This window comes from Budorcas taxicolor, chromosome 16, assembly GCF_023091745.1.
Source record: "Budorcas taxicolor isolate Tak-1 chromosome 16, Takin1.1, whole genome shotgun sequence".
Lineage (NCBI taxonomy): Eukaryota > Metazoa > Chordata > Mammalia > Artiodactyla > Bovidae > Budorcas > Budorcas taxicolor.
Window position 1 is genome coordinate 13,416,543 of NC_068925.1, and position 22,041 is coordinate 13,438,583.

Below are 22,041 nucleotides of genomic sequence, written 5' to 3' on the forward strand. Positions count from 1 at the left end.
ACAGCATATTAAAAAGCAGAGACATTACCAACAAAGGTCCATCTAGTCAAAGCTATGGTTTTTCCAGTAGTTATGTATGATATGAGAGTTGAACTATAAAGAAAGCTGAGCACCAAAGAGTTGATGCTTTTGTACTGTGGTGTTGGAGAAGATCCATGAGAGTTCCTTGGACTGCAAGGAGCTCAAACCAGTCAATCTTCAAGGAAATCAATCCTGAATGTTCATTGGTATGACGCATGCTGCATGAAGCTGAAACTCCCAATACTTTGGCCACCTCATGCAAAGAATGTTTCCTCATTGGAAACGACCCTGATGCTGGGAAAGATCAAAGGCAGGAGGAGAAGGGGCGACAGAAGATGAGATGGTTGGATGGCATCACAGATTCGATGGGCATGAGTTGAGTAAGCTCTGGGAGTTGGTGATGGACAGGGAAGCCTCAGGTGCTGTATCCATGGGGTCACTGTAGCACTAGTATATTAATTTATATAATATACATTATATACTAGTACAATATTTCAGTTTAAGTTCTTTATATTACTGTGCAGAGAGGTTAGAGTATTTCTGAGGAAAGACATTTTCCCTGAGTTTTGTGTATATCGTGATACTATATCCGAATCATGATCTGCCAGGGAAAAATTTACCTATTTATAGAGCACGACAGAGTCTTTTAAATTAGGATGGTCACAGAAAACCTAGATCAGATACTTGCTATATTATAGAATAACCGCTATTTTGAACAATTTCGAAGGAAAGTTACCAGAGCTGCCTCTGGAACCCTTCTTAGAATTTTAAAAGTTTGTTCTGCTCTATTTGCAGTTATTCAAAAAAAGGCAAATGGTGGTAAATTAATTAACCGTCTCAAATTCTTAACAAAAAGATAAAAGGTTGTTTTTTAGCCATCTGAAATCATCTCTCTTTCTCTAGGGCAGCATTAAGATTTATTGGTATTCATTAATGATCTCTCTCAAGGAACTTCTGAGGAATATGACAATTCACTTATTTCAAGATGAGTCAAGTATTTAAAGAGATAGTCATCAAAATTCAAGATAAACAGATATTTGCTTCATATTTATAAAGCAGAGAAAATTAAAATTTTTTCCCTAAGGAATTTTTGATTACTGTAAGTGGCAATTATGGAAAGAAAAAAAAATTTCTGGGATAGAGGTCAGGTAAAATCAGGTTTGAATAAATTTCAGGAAAGTTTTTAGGAGGGAAAAGCAATCATAAAAAATAATTTTGTGGACTGTGTGCAGAAAGTGAGGAAAGGCAGTTCTCTCTCTCCTAGAGAAGTAGCTCCCAAAGTGAGTGCTCAGGTTGACTGGCCTTTCCTGGACAAATGAGGTCTCTTCAAGGTCTGCGGCAATCTAAGGGGAGCTGCCTTTCCTCCCTGCCCAACACCCGAGGGTGAACTGGGCACAAAGGGGAAAAAGTGTTATTCTTAAAATTAGAATATTGTGGGAATTCCCTGATGGTCCAGTGGTTAGGATTCTGTTTTTGCTGAAGAAGGCATAGGTTCGATCCCTGGTTGGGGAGCTAAGATCCATTATGCTGTGTGGTGTGGCAAAAAAATTAAAGAGAAATTTTTAAAAAGTAATAAAAGACAAATAAATAAACTAGATATCTAATAAAAAAATAAAGAAAAAATTGCAGTGACAAGGGCACTTCAGTAGGCCCCATGAACGGATGCCACAATCATTCATCTGACTCTGATAAGGCTATGAGACACTTGTTGGTGCAATCATATATTTTATTACAGGCTATCCATGACAGTAATTCATGTTTTCCATTGTACAGTACACTACTGTAAACTTTATTAGTCTCTATTCTTCATCTTATCAGTGTTTATGGTAAAGTGATGAGTGCCTCCATGGAGTCAGTGCTGATTTGTAAATATGATGATTTCAACATCCTGCAGCTTCCTTCAGTCCATCTCCCTTATTATGCACATGATAACACTGGAGACCTAGAGAGAGAAAGAATTTATCCAAAATCACGATAGCTAATTAGAAACAGAATGAGCCGGGAAGCCAGCCTTCTGACCTGAAGCTCTTCCCGTTGCCTGCACCCTTAGCTGAGGTCAGTTTTCTGACAGATCTTATCGTTAGTGATTATGGAAGTTTCTCTTCTGAGATATCAAGTTATTTTCTTCTTGCATGTTACAAATAGCAATATCGGATGAACTCCCTAGAGTAATTAGTATTATGTCTGTCTGGTTGTATTGTTTGTGGTCAGTAAAAACAGAGGGGTGAATTGCCTAGAGGCATTTTATTTTCCTGGAACACTGGATGTATGTGGAAATAGTAAAATGCAGTGGAAAAAAGCTAGACCCGGAAACTTGGATTCTAGTTCTGCCTTAATCACTGACCCTCAGAAGTCACTGAAGTTCATGGCATCTCAGTTTTTAAATCTGTAATGTGAAGATCATATCACCTAATGCAGTCTCTCATACAGGGGCAGCATGAGAATTGACTAAGCTAAGAATGATGAAAACCTGTTAGACAAGTGTAATATATACTTCATATATATCACAGAACCAGGGAACTTTCAAAAAGATCAGCCAAACATATGATCCCATATTCAGCCTTACTGAATAATAAGCCTGTAAAGAGACAGTCATATTTGTTTTGGGAGTTTCTCAGTGACAGGTTGACTTCTAAACCTTGGTGACTTTCTAGGTGTGGTGATAAAAATAAATATCCTATTTATGTTGTAATGCAATTCTGATGAGACACACCAGTGTGAGTCTTAAAGAACCATGATTCCTGTTAATTAACATTAACAGGAATTTTATAACATCCAAGGAAGGCTAGACAGAACTGACTCATGCTCATTGCTCACGGTGTCCTCATTTAGCAAACAAGAACACAGTGGACTCCTGAAAGTTGAAATGTGCACATATTCTATTAATTCCAAGGAACTTCTACATTGTTTGCACAGCTGTTCTGTCTTATTCCTTTTACAGGAGGCAGAAAAGACTTTAAAGTCCCTCAGTAATAATGATAAAAATAATGGCTGTAATTTATTAGTCTCCTATTTTACATTAGTTACTGCAAGGGTTTTGCATTATTTTTAATTCTCAGAGTATTTGTATAAAAGGTGAGTATTATTACACCTATTTTGCTTAATAATACCCTAATAGAAAGAAAATAAGACATATTATCATTTGAATGTCTTCGTTTCCATTTGTACTGTGGCAGGTATGTGCATTTCTCATTTTTCTCACAGCTTTTGGCTAGGCAGAGACACGCATTACTCCTTCCAACTAGCAGATAAACTAGAACAGATAGAGTTAAATAATTTACTCAAATATAAGAGTCAGACATATGACTGGGGCCTTACTTTCATCTTAGGCTATTTTTTCATTAGATCAATGGTTTTCAAATTAACAAACTCAACAGTTACATGCCTGTGGATGGAGACTGCAGCCATGAAATTAAAAGATGCATGCTCCTTTAGGGCTGCCGTGGTGCCTCAGACAGTAAAGAACCTGCCTGCCAGTGCAGGAGACCTGGGTTCTATCCCTAGGTTGGGAATCTCCTCTAGAGAAGGAAATGACTCACTCACTCCAGTATTCTTGCCTGGAGAACTCCACGGACAGAAGAGCCTGGTGGGCTACAGTCCACGTCGGCACAAAAAGTTGAACATGACTGAATGACTAACACTTTGCTCCTTGGAAGGAAAGCATATTAAAAAGCAGAGACAACACTTTGCCAACAAAGGTCTATCTAGTCAAAGCTATGTTTCTTCCAGTAATTATGTATAGATGTGAGAGCTGGACCATGAAGAAGGTTGAGTACTGAAGAATTGATACTCTTGAACTGTTGTGCTGGAGAAGACTTTTGATAGTCCCTCTCAAGACTGCAAGATCAAACTAGACAATCCTAAAGGAAATCAACCCTGAATATTCATTAGAAGGATTCATGCTCAAGCTGAAGCTCCAGTACTGTGACCACCTGATGTGAAGAGCTGACTCATTGGAAAAGACCTTGATGCTGGGAAAGATTGAAGGCAAAAAGAGAAGGGGGCAACAGAGGATGAGATGTCCACCAACTCAATGGACATGAATTGGAGCAAACTCCAGGAGATATTGGAGGACAGAGGAGCCTGGCATGCTGCAGTCCATGGGGTCACAAAATGTCAATCACGACTTAGCGACTGAACAGCAACAAATGAGAAATCTTATAATAGAGTCAGGCTCATACATGCTAGATTAGGTAGCATATCTGAGTCAGGTCAACCAGGAGCAGAATCTGGAAACTGGAGAAAGTAAGTCTGCTTACATTTTTCTCAGTTACTCTGATCCATGGAATTAATGCCCTATTTTTTTCCAAAGCATTGATTTCTCAGTAAAAGTCAGAAATCTGAGTTTAAAAAAAAAAAAAGTTTAGCTTGAGGATAAATCTGAGTATCAGTATGAGTATCAGTTTGAGACTCAAAATAAATGGTTGTGGGGCCCTAAATGGGAAACCTTAAAAAAGATGGTTTAGCTTTGCGGTTGGAAACTAAGATGGCACCTGGTGGAAGAGAGAAGGGCGTGGTCTATGGTAAAGTTTTTGATTGGCTCTCTCGATTTCTGTGCACGTGGACAGCACGTGATCACCATAGACTCCTGTTACAATGAAGGCACATGATGATTTGACCTTTAACGTGATTGGTGCAACTATGGCATATTATGATTTGACCTTTCACGTGATTGGTGCAACTATGGAAAGTCCCTCACAACCCCCCCCCCCTTGCCTTTATAAGCCAGGAGCTTGCGGCAATAAAGCGGAACTGCTTAGACGGAACCCCGGTTGCCTCTGGTTGTTTCTCGGTCGCTGAGGGGCTGGTTGGGGGCCAGCAGGCTCACCTCTCCTCAGGATCCCTGGGCTTTGCTGAGGTAAGTTCCACTGCCTCTCTCTTTCTGCGGAGTGTCCCCTACAAATGGTAGCAAAAAGTATAATCCATTATCTATATTTGTGTTATGATCTATTATATGGGTTTATATTGATATATAAATAAAATCACAGGGATGGAGGTAAACCAACTAATAAATGATGCCAGAATGATGGAATTTGAAAATGACCTTTGGCAACCATGAAAATAATAATGAATATAGGCAGAAGTCACCATTAACACTCAAGGGACAGTTATAGAAGTAACGGGATACTTACATAATAGCTCCCCATCAAATATTTATTAACTATAAAGGGAAAAAGAGTCAGTTTACGGTGGAGAAACCTGGCAAAACACACCTTTACGCAGTGTTTAAAGTTAATGTCCATAGAGTAGGGCAAGCTGACATCAGTGCCTCCTGATATGATCGCTGAACACCAAGAGGAAAAGAGCATCACTCTGTGATGTTCCTCCAGAAATGTATAATGTTAACCTACTCATGAGGAAGCATCAGAGAAACCCACACTGGGGGCCATTCCATCAAATAAGTGATGTCCACTGTTCAAATGTCACTGTCGTAAGGACTGAGGAAGACTTTCAGGTGAGAGGCTCATGTGACAACTGAATCAATGCTTCATCTTACAGTATTGTTGCTAGAAAGGACATTACTGGGATAACTGGTGAAATCCAAATAGGGGCCATAGTATTGAGCCAAAGTTAATTACCTCGTTTAGATAATTGTACCATAGCTCGATGAGATATATACACTGAAGTATTCAGGAATAAAGAGATGTTAAAAAAACAAAATCTAGCTGAGTAAATTTGGATATCTCATTGGCTTTAAGTGATTCATGAGTCAGACAGCACCCCATCTAGCAGCTAGAAGAGGGCTCCGAGGAGTGGTAAAAAATGGGAGGCTTTTATAGGCAGAAAGAGGGGCAAAGAGGGTACTGGCAGAGGGAAATAATTGTTTGGGGACAGGCAACCCTCTTCTGGGGGGCCAGGGAACAGCAGGGATCCTGTTACACAGGTCACCTCACTAGTGCTGATCAGGATATTTCAGATGGTCTGTTTAAAGATCACATTCCTGAGAAAAAGTTGAAAGGGCAGTTAAATCTCAGCTTGCTTTCATGGGAGAAAATTGTGACTCTGGGGCTTTTTAATGGGGGCATTATATCTGCAACTTACAAGCAAATAATGCAGGGAAGAAATCTGAGAAAGAGAGGAAATACTAATAGAAATTATATCAAAATGTAAATCTCAAAGCAATCACTAGTTTGAATCAATGTTCTATATAGACAGCTGGCTACTGGGGGCCCAACTCCTGGGGTACCTGGGACCCGCTGGAGTCACAGCATGACAGGACGTATGAGATCTCCAGACCTATACCTTCTGTTTTCTTCCTGTTTTCTTCTTAGACATATGAACACTGGTATCGGTGCCACAGTTTACAGCACTTAGTGTTCCAGCAGAGCTACACCTTGTTCACATAATTAGATGAAAATCTGCAGCCTCCTACTTGCAGGTCATTGTGTAGGAGGACCACCGCTACCTTGAGGAAGAACTCCCACCTCTATGTATTAACTTCACAGTTTAACTCTTTTTTTCAGAGGAAAATCCCTAATTCTGAATTTTAGATTTAGATTTCCAAATGCTGACAATACCATCCCTTCCCACAGGTGGACTAAATACACAGCAGCCACAGCCCTAATTAGGCTGCTTTAGCATCTAAGATCCAGAATGCCCTACAGGTCTGAATTTTTTTTTTTTTAACTTCCTGGTCCCCTTGTCCCTGGTCTAGTTCTGGGTAAGTGAAAGGCTTCTCCTACAGCAGCATTTATTATCATCATGCTCAGCTGCTCAGTCATTTCGGACTCTTTAGCAACCTCTTAGACTGGAGCCGGCCAGGCTCCTCTGTCCATGGGATTTCCCTGGCAAGAAGACTGGAGTGGGTTGCCATTTCCTCCTCCAGGGGATCTTCCCAAACCAGAATTCAATTTGAGGCTCCTGTGCCTCCTGCATTGCAGGCGGATTGTTTTGCTGCTAAGCCATTGGGGAATCCCATATGTTTATTATGCCCATGTCAAATATTGCTTATTTTAATACAGATTTTTTTTAGTTAGACACTAAAAGTGCTTATTTATGAGTGATGACATCCGTTAAATATAACATCTGATGGTTATTTTTCTTTTACGTAACATCAACAATATATAGTCCTGAACCTAAACTCCTTCAAGTGTAAGTTATTGAAGCCAAACTTCTTTATATCTTTGGTGTTCACTTATAATGGTATAACATTTTAAAATGCGTACCCACATATAGACCAATGTAGAACTGTACAAAATTGCTTGAATGTTGGGAAATAGAAATAAAATAGAAATGAATGCCTCTCTTTAAAAAAGCTTCCTTTTTTCTTCATATTCACATTTTACTTTTGCATGCCCACAAATTGAGGCTTATTCTTAAATATTCTTTTTTGCAGTGAGTGCATTATCTCACTCATCTACAGTGATTTCAGAAGAGATCAGAAAGAGGTGAAAGTATTTAAAGACAGACTCTCACATTACCCTAAAAGTAAATGCTTTCAGGGAACAAGTAATGTACAATTCAGCAAGCCCTCTTGAATTCTAATGAATATTTCCATTTTAATGAGGCTTGATTTAAGTGCTAGGTCTCTGTAAAATATCTAAAATGACACGGTACCTGTGTTAGAAACCCAGTCATGCTATGTTCGGGACCAGCAGAGGAGAGCTTATTTCTATCTTCATTTCTTTTCCATAAAAGGGAAGAATTGCTGGGTAAGCCACTTTATTTAACAGCAGAGAAAGGAGCAAATTGATTTCTTGACAGGATTACCAAGGAGAACGATGAGGAGTGGGTGGAATTGTGAACAAAACGAGAAATGAAAGATAATAGGCAAGGAGCGGCCAGGAGTGCTGAGAGTAACCGTTGGGTGTAAAATCCAGGAGCAAAAAAGCCGGTCCTCAAATTGCCTGGAGGGAGGGAAACCACATTGATGTGGATTTTCAAACATATGAGCTTGAGCAGTTGAATTTTTCAACTGAAGGCTTTTCTGTGACTGTGATAGAAACCATTCAGGAAAACAAAATCTGGCCTCTGTCAAATGTCATCTTGAAGGACCTGGGACTCAACCTGTGAATCGTGCCAGGAAGAATGTTGTTGCCCGATTAGACAAGCATTAGCAAATGTGGGTAGCAAAGACAAGGAAGGAGAACAAGGAGGAGAGAAAAGCTTTGATGTTGTCTTGGCAGAAATGGGGAGGACCAGTCAAGATAATGGTACGGAAAGCAGGGGAGAGGATGGTGGAGGGGGCCTGGGGAGGGAAAAGGGTGCTGTAATAACCGGTATTTTGGAGCAATTGTTCTCTGAGTTTCCCAGTTTGATACGTGCAACAGTCGCTGATGTGAAGTCGAAAACCTAGAGATGCTCAATATGTAGATCTTAAATTTAACACGTGAAATGGCCAAGAAGAAGGGACGGAGTGCAGCGGGCTCCACTCCCTCTCATGTTGGGGCATGTTCGCTTCCCCAGGATCAGGAAAGTTACCTCCTTCCTGGGCTAAAGCCTCTGAGCCCTGACCCTGTTAGGAGGAAGTTACAGGCAGGACATCCCTCACAAGGCAGGGGCCAAGTTAGGACCATTTTTGCTCTGGGAAAATAGTGATTCCCAAGGCTGGGCAGAGACCCTGTTCAGTCCCTGGAAGTTGCTTTCTAAAGGCTCTGTGTCCATGGCCACGCCACGTGTCTCTATGGAGACCTGGGTTCAGACTTTGATTTTGTGTTTAATCAGCAAATTTCTGTATCCTCCTTTCTTTTGTCAAATCTACAAACCAACCCGTATTGACATCTGTTTTCTGCTTCTTCCCCTTGTAAGGAAGAGGTGGTATCTCTCTTACAGTGATACTTACTGTTTTCACTTGCATTATGGACTCATTTTTCTCTCACTTCCTTTAGGAATTCACACAGTATTGTCCTTTCAATGTTGTCTTCAATACATCATAGTCCTCTCTGCCGGATCATTTCGATCAGCAGACTAATGGGCCTTCATATCTCTTGTTAAATGTATTAATTAAACAAGGAGGCCATGAGACTGTGGTGGCTTTACCACCTTAACAGCCTAAGAAGGCACACCAGGGCCACAGCCTCTGAGGGGTAAGAAATCCAAACCCAAGGACACCCAGTCACAAACAGCCAACCACATTTTCTACATAAAGCAGAGGCTTAAGTTAAAGCCAATCAAGCAACGCCCTTGCTGTATTTCCTCCTCTTCTCTGTAGAAGTCTTTCCCTCTGCTCTTGTCCATGGAGTGCTCCTAACCACTTCTGGTTTGGTGCTGCCTGATTTGAATCGATATTTTGTTCAAATAAACTGTTAAGGTTTTTCAGAATCCCTCAGCTGACCTTTTGACACTCCCATGTTGAAAAGCCCCATTTCTTGGCTCCCTGTTGTTAGCTCACACTTCCTTCTTCCTCTCCTCACCTATGATGTCCTCCTCAACCCCCAGCCCATCCATATGCTACTGTTCCTCCTAAAGAACTTTTGCCACATCTGCCAGTAAATTCCATGGAGCCAAACTCAACAGATGTTTCTCTATCCTTATTTGTCTCAGTTCTCACCAGCATTTGGGATAACTGACTAGTCCATTTCTCTTGATGAAGCTCTCTTCTGGCTTCCTTAGAACCACATTTTCTAACCAAACTGGACAGTTTTCTCAGCCCTCACTTTTCTTTTTTTGCCAGTTTCTCATTCCTTATCCAGATGTAATGGGTTGAAGATCTTGGGGCTTTTCTTGGATCTTTCCTCTTCCCTTGCCTTCCTTCTTCACCTCACCCTTCTCCTCCTGCATAATCTCATCGATGCCCATAACTTCAATACTATCTGTACACCATTGAGTCCCCAGTTTATGTCTGCAGCCTAGAACTCTTCACTAGATCCCAACATTCAGTTTTCTGATATTTCTAACAAAAATTTTCCAAAAGAGGATTCTTATTTCTTCCTAAATCTGTCTGTTGCCCCAGACCATAAAATTTTCCCATCTCAATAAATGAATTCATGGTTTATCTAGTTGGTGAAGTTTAAAACCCAGGAGTCATCCGCCTTTACTCTCATCCCTTGTATCCCTTTCATCACCAAATCCTATAAATACCATCTCCAAAATATTTTTCAGATCCTGCTGCTTCTTTCCTTGTCCATTCATCACTTTTGTCTATCTTCTGAGCCACAACTTGCCAACTGGTCTACCTCTTTCCACTGTTGCACCCTGACCATCCCCACCAATATTTCTAGTCCATCTGATACATTGCTCAAGTTAGCCTTAAATATAAATCTGGTGTGACCTCTCCCACTGAAAAAGTTTCGGTGATTGCTCATTAAACTTAGAATGCAATCTAAACTACTCTTTTCTGGGTCTTCAAGACCCTGCATAATCAGAGCCCTCCCTAGTTCCTTAATTTATCTTAAGTCATTCTTGTGTTCTTCCTTTATGCTTCCTTGAGCACAGTCAGTCACTTAGTCACTTCAGTCACTCAGTCATGTCTGACTCTTTGCGACCCCATGGACTGTAGCACGCCAGGCTTTCCTGTACATCACCAACTCCCAGAGCTTACTCAAACTCATGTCCATCATGTCAGTGATGCCATCCAACCATCTCATCCTCTGTTGTCCCCTTCTCCTCCCACCTTCAATCTTTCCCAGCATTAGGGTCTTTTCCAGTGAGTCAGTTCTTTGCATCAGGTGGCCAAAGTATTGGAGTTTCAGCTTCAGCATCAGTCCTTCCAATGAACACCCAGGACTGATCTCCTTTAGGGTGGACTGGTTGGATCTCCTTGCAGTCCAAGGGACTCTCAAGAGTCTTCTCCAACACCACAGTTTAAAAGCATCAATTTTTTGGTGCTCAACTTTCTTTATAGTCCAACTCTCACATCCATACATGACTACTGGAGAAAAACCATAGCTTTGACTAGATGGACCTTTGTTGGTAAAGTAATGTCTCTGCTTTTTAATATGCTGTCTAGGTTGGTCATAGCTTTTCTTCCAAGGAGCAAGCATCTTTCAGTTTCATGGCTGCAGTCACCATCTGCAGTGGTTTTGGAATCCCCAAAAAAAGTCTCTCCCTATTTCCCTTGTTTGCCCATCTATTTGCCATGAAGTGATGGGACTGGATGCCATGATCATAGTTTTCTGAATGTTGAGTTTTAAGCCAACATTTTCACTCTCCTCTTTCACTTTCATCAAGAGGCTTTTTAGTTCTTCAATTTCTGCCATAAGGGTGGTGTCATCTGCATATCTGAGGTTATTGGTATTTCTCCTGGCAATCTTGATTCCAGCTTGAGCTTCATCTAGCCTGGTATTTTGCATGATGTACTCTGCATATAAGTTAAACAAACAAGGTGACAATATACAGCCTTGACGTACTCCTTTCCCGATTTGGAACCAGTCTGTCGTTCCATGTCCGGTTCTAACTGTTGCTTCTTGACCTGCATACAGATTTCTCAGGAGGCAGCTCAGGTGGTCTGGTATTCCCAATTCTGGAAGAATTTTCCACAGTTTGTTGTGATCCACACAGTCAAAGGCTTTGGCATAGTCAATAAAGCAAAAGTAGATGTTTTTCTGGAATTCTCTCGCTTTTTCAATAATCCAGCGGATGTTGGCAACTTAATCTCTGATTCCTCTGCCTTTTCTTGCCTCAAATACAGCTTGAACATCTGGAAGTTCACGGTTCATGTATTGCTGAAGCCTGGCTTGGAGAATTTTGAGCATTACTTTGCTAGTGTGTGAGATGAGTGCAATTGTGCGGTAAGTTGCACATTCTTTGGCATTGACTTTCTTTGGGACTGGAATGAAAACTGACCTTTTCCAGTCCTGTGGCTACTGCTGAGTTTTCCAAATTTGCTGGCATACAGAGTGCAGCACTTTCACACCATCATCTTTTAGGATTTGAAATAGCTCAACTGGAAGTCCATCACTTCCACTAGCTTTGTTCCTAGTGATGCTTCCTAAGGCCCACCTGACATCGCATTTCAGAATTTCTGGCTCAAGGTGAGTGAGCACACCATCATGGTTATGTGGGTCACGAAGATCTTTTTTGTATAGTTCTTTTGTGTATTCTTGCCACCTCTTCTTAATATCTTCTGCTTCTGTTAGGCCCATACCATTTCTGTCCTTTATAGAGCCCGCCTTTGCATGAAATGTTCCCTTGGAATCTTTAATTTTCTTGAAGAGATTTCTAGTCTTTCCCATTCTATTGTTTTCCTCTATTTCTTTGCATTGATCACTGGAGGAAGGCTTTTTTATCTCCTTGCTATTCTTTGGAACTCTGCATTCAGATGCTTTTATCTTTCCTTTTCTCCTTTGCCCTTGAGCACACACAGTGTGTTTTTTGTTTTTTTTTTTTTTGCCTCAGGGCCTTTGTATTTTCTACTCTTTCCTTGACATGGAAGTTTCTTCCCACCCCTGTTCAGTATATTTTTTATCTCTTAGGTCTCAGTTGAAATATTATTCTCCTTAGTAAGTAGCTTTCCCTGCCAACTCTTTTTTTTTATTAACTTCCCCCATTCTATTACTCCATCATTCTCTGGTTTGGCACCCAGTCATTTTCTTGTTCTTAGCACATTGCAATTCTTCTCTTATTAAAATTTTTTTAAACTTAAGTTTTTTCTGTCTCGGCAACGTAGATGTAAAGGATAGAGAGGGAACATGCAGGTACCAGAGTGGAATCACACAATCTGAGTTTTAACTGTTGATGTTTTCACCTAGATATTATTTAACTTCCCTATACCTCAGTTTTCTAATCTGTAGAACTTGAACAGTAATACCAGTCTCCCAGGGTTGGTATCAGAAGTAAGTGAGATCATAAAGATAGAGCTTATAGGCAAAAAGCCTGGTCCATCATGAATATTCCACAACTCTTACCTGATAATTCACTGTTCACTTTTTACTCCTCATCAGCTAATATAGTGCTTGGAACACAGTGGGTTCTTACTCAGTATTTGTTCAATGATTCATTAAATGAATGAATTGTGGGCTCAGTTTGATTCAGAGTCGGTTTGAGCATGAGACAGAAAATAGGTCAAGTGATTGAAACAGTGCCTGATATATTGTAAGTGCTCAGTACAGCTTTATCATCAGTCCTCAAACAGGCTGCTACTGTGATCAATTGACAGAACTAAGAACTGCATTCAAGGGCTCTTACGTAAAGCAATCAGAGTCTTTCATTGTTGGGTTCCAACTCTCCAGGCTACAATGGACATGGTTCCTATGATTGTCCCTCTTTATCTTTCCCCCATCTTTACCTGCTCCTCACCAAGAAACAAACATGCTGAAGCAATTCATTTCAGTAACTCCTTCCTTAAATCTCCCTGTTTTCCTCTAGCTGCCATTTCTCTTCTGCTTTTTACAGGTAAGCCCATAAAGGAGTTGTCCACACTGTCTCTCATTCTTCCCCTCTAATTCTTTTTCACCCATAGCAATTATCATTCACTCTCCACCTTTGTCAAGGTGGTGAATGACTTCCACATTTTCCAATCAGATGTCACATTCTTGGTTCAGAACTCTCTGGGCCAATCAGCAGCACTGACACCTGCCCTTTTCTTTTTTGGAAACACAGTCTTCACTTGGCTTCTAAGATGCCATTTGTTCTTGTTGATTCTGCTGTTTGACTAGCCCACTTTTCTCTAGTCTTCTTGTTTCCAAACTCTAGATTTTGTTTCAGTATCAGAAGCTCACCTTCTTTCTCTGTAGTCACTCCCCAGGTAACCTCATCTAACCCCATGCCTTTAAATATCATGCAAAAGCTGATGATCCTGAGTTTCTATTTTCAACTCTGACCTCTGTCTAGAACTCCATACGTACAGTCAGCACCTCAGTTTTTCCGTACAGGTGTTTAATAGGCATTTCACATGTAACATTCAAACTGTACTTTTTTCTTTGGTAATTTACTGAAGTATGGTTGACTAACACTATTATGTTAGTTTAGGGGATACAACATAGTGATTGATTTTTTTTTTTCTTTTTTTGGCCGTACCACGCAGCATGTGGGATCTGAGTTCCCTGACCAGAGATTAAACCTGTGCCCCTGCAGATGAAGCCTGAAGTCTTCACCATTGGACCAACCAGAAAAGTCCTGTGATTTGATATTTTTATGGACTATACAACATACAGAGTTATTATAACTATTCCGTGGGCTGTATATTACATCTTTGTGACTTGTTTATTTTATAACAGCTGGTTTGTACTCCTTAATTCCTTTCACCTATTGAAACTATACTCTTAATACACCCTCCTCTCACTCCCCCATGGTACCTCCTCCTGAATTCTCCCAGGTATGGCAACTCCATCCTTTCAGCCGTTCAGACTAAAAACATTGTTCATCTTTGACTCTTCGATACACCCTAGTCAGGCCATAGACAAAGGCTATGGGTCTACTGGAAAGTGTATCATGACTACTCCGACTTCCTTCCATGTCAACTGCTCTCTCCTTACTCCAAGCTGGGGTCACCGCTCACTTTGATGACTATGGTGCTGCCTCTTCAGCACCCTTACCTCCACCCACCCCATCTCCTTGTCACACAGCTGCCACAATGATCCTTTCAAAGTGGCATTTCTCTCTTCAAAATCATCAAACAGCTTTCCATTGAAAGGAAATGCTCAAATACCTCCTGTGGCCTGGAAGCTTCTATATAATCTTTCTGACCTCCCTCTGGACCCCCCAGCACCTTTGTCATCCACTCTGTCCCTCTTTCCCTGCCATCCCCATGGCAGCCACACCAGGTGACTTGCTGTGTATGTAACAGGCCAAGAACACCCTGTCCTGGGGGCTCGACATTTACCGTTCCCCTATCGAGTCACTATTCTCCCAGATATAACTGGATGGTTCATTCCCTCACCATCGCCCTGTCTCGCTTTTTGAGACCTTTCCCTAAGCTTGCAATAGAAAATTGTATCCACCCTCCTCAGTCACCATCACGATCACCTTTACTCTGTTTATTTTTCTGCACTGATGCCTGTCACCCCCTGGCATTTGACATATTTGATTATTGTCTCTTTTCTTACTAGTATTTAAATTCCGTGAGAGAAGGGACTTTATCTTCCTGTTCACTCCCTAGAGTTAGAATAATAGGCATTGAATATATTTGACAAATCAATAAATTTTTAGTAAATATTTGAGAAGTCTAATGACTTCTAGGTTTTTCTAAGTGAATGAAATTACAATGGCTCAGTTTTCTGGAATGATTTATATAGGTTGATTTCTGGGCTCTATATTCTGTTCCATTGGCATATGTGTACGCTTTGTGCCAGTACTATAACTGTTTTAATGACTGTAGCTTTGTAGTGTAATGTGAATTCAAGGAGTGTGACTCCTCCAGCTCTGTTCTTTCTTTATATTGTTTTGGTTATTTCAGGTCTTTTGTGTTTTCATACACATTTAAAAATTATCTGTTGTAGTTCTAGTGAAAAATGCCGTTGACATTTTGAAAGGGATTACATTGAAGAAACTGCAAAAATTCTTCATTAAAGAATCTGCCTGCCAATGCAGGAGACATAAGAGACGTGGGTTGGGAAGACCCCTTGGAGGAGAACATGGCAACCCACTCCAGTGTTCTTGCCTAGACAATCCCATGGACAGAGGAACCTGGTGGGCTGCAGTCCATAGGGTCGCAAAGAGTCAGACACAACTGAAGTGACTTAGCTCGCACATGCGCATTGAATCCAAGTTTATTTTTGAAAGGCTTTTGTTCAACTTTGAATCATTCTGCGTGTGCATGACAATGGATACAAATCCTTGTAGAATGACTCATTACCTGGCTCTTTTCTCTCCAGACTCTTTCTTAGCTCCTCCCAGTCACCTACTAATGACTATTTAAAAACGTGGTGAAGAGGACAGTCTTGTTTTTAAGTAGGTCTACCTGTGATTCAAAGGCCATGCATGTGCCTTTGGCTTCTCCTCCCAGGTGCACAGTGTAGGTTGTTTCATCTCCTTCTGGATTTGGGTCCAAGTGCAATTTGGTTTCCATGTGAAGCTCTGTTGTGCTGACATAATGATTAGGACACCTCTTAAAGGATGTGGTATCTTTGCTAGAAACAGAAAACTGTAAAATAGAAAACCTCCCAAGTGATTTTATTCTAAAGCCAAGCTATATTTGAAATGTATTTGTATAATTGACTATTTTATTTTATTTTTATTTATTTATTATTGTTTTTTTAATTGACTATTTTAAAAAACCAGCCACAACAAAACCCACTTTAGCTTCAGATATTTCTTCCTTTTTGTGTACTTTCTCTTTTTCATGAACTAGATATCCGGAACCAAATTCACTTGTTTGCCTCAGTTTTCCACATGACTTGCATGTGAGATTAAGCCTAAATTCCTATCAAAACCATGTTTAAAATGGCTACAGTATTTTATGATGTATCATATTGTAATAATTTAAAATGTTTAATTATACACAGAAAATATGAAAGTATTTTTACTTTTCCCCTCCCAGGGAAATTTTACCAGGGAAAGTTAGTAGATATATGCCCTAACACTTTCTAAATCTGGTAGAAATATTTGGCAGCAGCTTAAACGCTGGTGCTGATAATAAGTACAAACATCATAATCATAACATTTGTTTTGTACAACTAGCATTTCCATAGTCATGTGGTAGGTTAATTAATATGAGAGCATCTTTTGAGTGCTGACTTTAACTGTAATCTTGTCTTTAAAAATAAACTTGTAAGAGGTGCTTAGCTTCTACTAAAGCAAATATAAAGTAGATTTGACTTTCCTAATTCATAAGTTGTCTCCCTCCAATCAGTATTCTCCCTACCTTAAGCATCTGGCTTAGCTACATAAATATTTTTATGAATTGTTTTTTCACGTTGTGTCAGTATTAAAAGACTTTAATTGTTTTATATTTCCAACAGAAGCCAATATGCACACATAGTACCTACTCTGTAAAAGGCAGAGGTTAGGCTACAGGAAACTACTAGAATGAGTAAGATACAGTTCCTGTCCTCAAACGCAGTTGTAAAGGCTGGTAAATCTTTATATTTGATGGCTTTTAAAAAGCTGATCCTACTCTACTTCCTTAATTTATCTCCCACTCAATCTTAGCTAAACTCTCTGCTAAAGTCCCACATGTGGACATACTCTCCCTGAGTGTGCTTTGTGTGTCCTTCTGCCTACTCTAGTAAATATCTTTCCTTACTTATTTCCCACTCCTTTCCTTTACGTCCTGCTCAAATCATGCCTTTTTCTTTGTTTATTCATCCCTAATCTACACAGATTTCTCCTTCACTTTGGTGTCATGCCTGGCTTTGTTAGTCTTTTTTACTTATTCATAGATCTTATTTTTCCAAATTGACTGTGAGTGCTCTGAGAACAGGAATGATGTTTATTTTTATATGCGTCACACATGGAATGTGATCAATATTTTATTTATTCTCCTAAGAGTTCATAATTTTACGTATTTTTTCACATAAGTAGGACTTTTGAAGTTTTTAAGTTCATTCACCTTTTATGTAGCTGGGTCTTTAATGTTAAGAATTAAAAGTCTTCAGGTCTACTTATATGGATATCACATTACAGTCTTAGAGATTCCGCTTATGTGGACACTATTTGTGATGTTTATAAATGTTTATAAATGGTCCACATTTAGCAATGAACTGGCAACAGTAGGGGGATTGGCAGTCTGGCTCAAGTGTCACAAATTGGTATGTTTTTGTTTCCAGTCTGGGTTTTAGGTCTCAGAAGCTCTTAATTGATTCGTACTTAATGAATTCACTAAAGTATTGATTTACAAAAGCAAATTCTGCCCAAGATACTCTCTTCCTGGAAATTTTTACTCAGGAAAAATTATTGCTTAGGGATTTGGTAAATAGGGAATCGCAAAAGAAACTGAATACTTTAAAGATGGCTTCCATCAAGCTATGATACCACGAAGAGCTTTCCCTTTCTGGATAGTCTGAAATCATTATCTGAGATCTTAAACCAAGACTATAAACCATTTATAGTTTTTCAGCTCTAAATTTCCTAAAACTGTTCTGTGATCAATACTTTGGATTTGCACTAACTACTCTTTCACTCTCTTATTTTAATGTTTTGCCATAGTCTATTCATGGGGTCGCAAAGAGTCAGACATGACTGAGCGACTGAACTGAACTGAACTGAACTGATTACAATGTCTATGTTTTAGACTGTACTACTTTTGATTGATTACTTTCTAGGTGGTTTGCTCATAATTAACTGCATCATAGAGTGAGTTCCTTCTGGATTGGTCTTCAGAAGACAGCTAATCGATTCTACAGGTTGAAGATTTTTTTATTACCTTCTCTAATTTCTGGTATATACTTTACTTTTACACGAGCTGTTGACTAGAGAGAACATATTCTAAAAATTATTTGTGCATATTTATTGGTAAGGAATATCACCATTTATAAGAAGTGAATTTAAGACTTCTAAAAGAAAATAACCTGGTTTATGTCCTTGCTGCTTAACTGCTATTATGGCATTTGAATTATAGGATGCTTTATAAAACAGTGAGCCAAGACTTGTAATCTATATTAGTGGATGATAATCAGAAGACAAGTTCAAACACATAACTCTGATAATAAATGATAAGAGTTGAGAAGCTGAGGCATGGAAACAACTCTCATCATTGTTAAACTATGTTGGTCATTTTGTTGATGCTCAAAAATCTATCCATTTCTTTCTCTAGCAATATTATTTATCACATTAAAAGAAATCTTGACACAGGAGGATATTTCTTTTTTTGAAAATCTTCCAAATGTCAAAATTTGATGCATGCTTGTGTTCAGTCATGTCTGACTCTTCGTGACCTTATGGACTGTAGCCCGCCAGGCTCCTCTGTCCATGGGATTTTTCCAGGCAAGAATATTGGAGTGGGTTGCCAGTTCCTCCTCCAGGGGATCTTCTCAACCCAGAGATCAAATCCACGTCTTCTGTATCTGCTGCTTTGGCCAGTGGGTTCTTTACCACTGAGCCACCTGGGAAGCTCCAGATTTGATATACAAATATTAATTGCTTTGTTTCGGTTGGACATTGTCTAACAAGAGAAGTCATCCCTGTTTTAGAATAGCTGAATCTAACCCTTCTCTAAACGATGCGTCATTGGCAAATGAAACAAAATAAATAAAATTAATCTCTGAAGAGATGCAGTAAAAGAAAAATCTCCCTAAATATAAATAAGACTAGAACAGAATGTGACCATTTAAAAAAAGAACAACTGACCACAATTGTTTAAAGCCAACTGAAGAATTCTTTCTGATGTTTCAACAGGCTTCTTACTTGATTATAAAGTGTTTAAGCAATGAAATCTTATAGAAACTGGTACTGCTCATATATCAAGAGGCACTTCCTATAAATGATGAACCAGTATTAACTGGTCAAACATAAAGATCTACAGTTTACATACTGCATCTTCTTTGAGTTCATTTGACCTAAAGGAGTAGTCAGTGATACAAGATCTGATAAAGCATAAGATAATTGTGTCAAGATAGTTTTTATATTAGTTATCACTACTCATTTAGCTGTCATTGTAAAATTTTGGTCGTACTTTTACGTACTTTCACAAAAATCTTATTTCATTGAATAGCTCATAAGCTCATTGAAAACTTTCAGCAAATTCTACTTTTTGTGTTTCTGTTAGGTATGGAAAATAAATTTATATGGGTATTGTGCTTAGTGTTTAAATATGTTTTGGATTTTTGATTGAGGAAAGAGATGTGTGGTTAAAAATACAATTTATGTACTACTTGTATTAGTAATTTGAAGAGAATAAGAACATAACTAGATATACTTTAAATCTAATTTGGACATACTTCAGTGAATACCTAAAGGCCTAATCTAGATGTTTCAGAGTGATATCACTTTATTTCTAAATGCAGAATTGGTAGCTAGAAAGAGTCTCTAATTAACAGTGTAGTAAATAATAGGTGTGATTTTTATCATGTACGTAAACTGATGACTAATACAAAGGCATTTGTTATATAGTCAGATTGTTCACAGTTCAAGATGTGATAAATCACATAAACATTAAATTAGACAAACATGTAGAGAACAAGCTAAAAAAACTATATGAATAAAAGGATCTATAAGTGGTTCTTTTTGGAAAAATGTCAGGTGATTTAAGTTAAAATTTAGTGATTTTTATGATTTTTCTGTTTTATAATTTTTTTTGAGAAACAGCACTAAACAGAAATTAAGAAAAATGTTTTATTCCCAAAAAAGTAAAGAAAAAGTCCAATGGCATGACTGCTTGTTCCTTAAAGCACATATACATATGAGAAAAAAGAAACTTTGAAAGATGAATGTTTGATATTGCATTACTACATATTTAATAATTTAATAAGTTATTTAGAAAGTGACAACTGCATTTATAAGACCCATAAAAGAAATAAAAGGTAACTGAAAATCCCTGTCTCTGTAAATTATTTTATTAATTTTGTTACTGTTTAGTCATTCAGTCATGTGTGACTCTTTTGTGACCCCACGGACTACAACCCACCAGGCTCCTCCGTCCATGGGATTTTCTAGGCAAAAATACTAGAGTGGGTTGCCAAGCCATTCACCAGGGGATCTCCCTGACCCAGGGATCAAACCTACATCTCCTGCAAGTCTCTTGCATTTTAGATGGATTCTTTACTGCTGAGCCACTGGGGAAGTCCCTTATTAGTTTACAAATAATGACAATGGTGACTCATAAATTACTATCAATATAAATAGCCATCTTTCACAATATTTGTAGAATAGATCTAATGTCATGTGATTGTCTCTGGGTGAATTGAAGGGGAAGAAATATAATACAATATTTGGGGACTGAATGAGCTATAAAAATGTTTCTCTACTCTTAAATGCCATAATTTATAACCTCCCTTTGTTCTAAATTTGTCAAAAGTTTATAACTTTATGTGTATAAATCTATGTGTGTGTATAAAATTATAAACTCAATTTTTCAAAGATCTCAAAACCCTGTATGCAAACCGACAGTTAGCTTCAACATATTAGACCCCTAGCTGTCGCTTGTACATCTGGAACCTCAGACTTAGTATTTTACAGATGACTCTTACCTGGGAGAAAACAGTCTACATTTGGCCAAACTCTGCAGTCTCACACTGGCCCTCATCCCACCTTGTTTCTTGCTCTTGGAAATCTGTTCCTTTTCTCCTGTTCGATTTCAGGTTTCCTCGTAAAACTCCCATGGTTTTCTTCGGTGCTTCACCGTCATCCTAGTTGTCCCGGTTTTATACTTGTCCAGTTTATGAAGAGTATCATTTTTAGAGTTTAGCACCTGGAGCTGGACTTGCTTCCTGGTGGTATAAAAAGCATGCAGTGTCATGCCTTTCTTGTTCTGGACACTCATTTTCAGATCACCTAGCCAAATAGGACATTTGTTTTTAGCAGCTACCTAACACTAAACTTTCATTAATCTTGTAGTTAATTAAGTTGTAGATTTCTTATGAACTGTTAATCCAGTTTTTATGCAACCTGAACTTATGAAGTGGATAGTTATAATCTTAAAGGCACAGCTTTACAAATACGTTTTATTCGGTTTCATCTCTTTGGTTCTTATCTTGGTTTTCCACATCTCGGTATTCCTGAGCATCTCTTCTCTCCAGTGTATCCTTAAGGACTGCTGCCAGACTTGAAATTTCTGTCCTGTTTATTTAAATCTTCTTCCCCAAAGATAAATCAAGTTGGACATTGTAGCCTGGAATCCCATTACAAGAGCCTGTGCACAAGTTACTTCAGTGGCTCCCAAGGACTTACGGAGAAAGCACGGTGGTGGGGTCTGGTTTCTAGTCCGACTCTAGCATTTATTGGTTGACAATTTGGCAAGCCACTCAGACTCAATTTCCTTATTTGTATGAAAGTGACTATAAATGAGGCCATTTACTTAATTTAAAGGTCTGAGGACTTTTTAAAAAAGATGATGCATGTGGAAATGAAGGCTTAACACGTAAGGTCTTTATAATACAGAGAATTCCAAAGCTCCTATTTCTCCCTCTTTTTTAAAAAATGGTCTTTTTTTGTTAAATAAAGCATAGATATAAAAAACCAAATGGATCAAATGTATGGTTTAATGAATTATTGTAAGATTAAAACCATCAAGGTATGAAATAGAACTTTGCCAGTCACCTAAGAAGT

At 38.9% G+C, this 22,041-nt stretch overlaps 1 long non-coding RNA gene across 1 annotated transcript; it reads right to left on the minus strand.

The window, feature by feature from the left end:
* Window positions 1-1,840: 1,840 nt before the first annotated feature.
* LOC128061186 (uncharacterized) lies at window positions 1,841-21,101 on the minus strand. The gene is made up of 3 exons (XR_008200705.1): window positions 20,964-21,101; window positions 4,850-4,917; window positions 1,841-1,963 (listed from the first exon to the last, which is right to left on the minus strand). It is a non-coding gene; the product is annotated as an uncharacterized LOC128061186 (long non-coding RNA).
* Between the last annotated feature and the right edge of the window lie 940 nt (window positions 21,102-22,041).